We start from the raw sequence: 1,452 nt of genomic DNA, 5'->3' as shown, positions 1-1,452 counted from the left end.
TATACAAATCCATGGGTGATGTGTGCAGTACATGTAACTGGCGATGAGCTCAACCAAAGTAGAGCCGACAATCGCACAGCATGCAATCATGATGCATGATACTGAACATGGCAATCTCATGAATAACATGGCATGACCCATATAAATAGATACAAAGTGTGTACCACAAGAAGACGTATCAAATAGAAGGTACACAAATCGAAGAGGGTATCAAATAAACCCTAGATCCAGAATATAACAGAGCATGTGGTTAGGTCACTACCTAAGGCATATGTGATCAGGTAGACAATATGCAGTGCAGAATAAATAAACAAACAACATGTACTAATCATGTAGTGACCAACCGAAATAAACAGGTAACACAATTACTGTTATATGTTAAACATATTATCATGCATATCAAAAGACATAAGTCAAAGTACCCGCCTCCAATCGAAATGGTCCAACTCGGACGTCGAGATGCTCGTCTCGAATCAAAGTCCTGTGTTAAATCGCACAGTTTAGCTAATTTAATTATAAACAAATAGCTAAACAAATTTCTAACCCACTAACCAGTTAGGGTTAGTTTCGTTAACCCCAATTACACCATTACATAACTTCCAAACCTAATTATTAATTATTGCTAACTCAACTAGCAATAATCTACCACAAATATCAAAACCCTAATCCTTACCTTAATTCAACAGGCAGGAAAGGTGCTGTCGATTGCTACAAAAAGTGGCTGCCGGAATAGGGCAACTCTAATATCGCCGATCTGTTGTACCAAGGATCTGTAAAACCAAAAGGTACCGATCTAATGTTATGATCAACAGTAGCTATAGAACAAGAACAGAACACTAGATCACGACCTAAACCCTCACCTTTCTGTCACAATACCGTATCACCACTGCTCTGAGGAGGAAGAAATGCTCACAGCTAGGGCACAGAGGATTTCCGGCCGGCAGCACTGCTGTGAGAAGGTCTCGGCTCCGGTTAGAGTGGCAGCAGAGAAGTAGAAGGGCACAGAGCGATCGGCGGTGGCTCTAGTCGTCGGCGGCAGAAGCTAGGGCACATAAGAACCCAAACAGTGGTACTCGAGTGCCGGCGATCGGGGGTGGCCGGCGCTACTCAAGTGGCTGTCGTCGGCTAGAGGAAAAAGGTAGCAGGAACTCAGCCGGCGGCAGATTAGGGCAAAGAGATAGTCCGGTTCGATTGTGCTCGTGCGGCGTCGCCGGAGGGAGAAGAAGAAGAAGTGGAAGGGAGGATGAAGTAGGAGGAGAGGAGGAAAACCGCCGGCCCGGCGGTTAGGGCTCGGACGAGATCGGCGGCGTCGGGGAGAAAAGAGGGTGCGCGGGCACGGCTCGGCAAAGAAGAAAAAAAACGGCGAAAATAAAGAAAATAATAAGAAAAAGAAAAGGAAAAGGAAAAGAAAAATAAATCTTTTCCTCATTAAAACAGGGTAACCCAAACAGG

At 44.8% G+C, this 1,452-nt stretch overlaps 1 long non-coding RNA gene across 1 annotated transcript; it reads right to left on the bottom strand.

Annotated features, from left to right (window-relative positions):
- Window positions 1-421: 421 nt before the first annotated feature.
- On the bottom strand, window positions 422-1,166 carry LOC122005536. Its single transcript, XR_006118417.1, has 3 exons — window positions 861-1,166; window positions 674-770; window positions 422-481 (listed from the first exon to the last, which is right to left on the bottom strand). It is a non-coding gene; the product is annotated as an uncharacterized LOC122005536 (long non-coding RNA).
- Window positions 1,167-1,452: the final 286 nt, after the last annotated feature.

The sequence above is a fragment of the Zingiber officinale genome, chromosome 1A (genome assembly GCF_018446385.1).
Source record: "Zingiber officinale cultivar Zhangliang chromosome 1A, Zo_v1.1, whole genome shotgun sequence".
NCBI lineage: Eukaryota > Viridiplantae > Streptophyta > Magnoliopsida > Zingiberales > Zingiberaceae > Zingiber > Zingiber officinale.
This window is presented reverse-complemented; position numbering and strand designations above follow the sequence as displayed.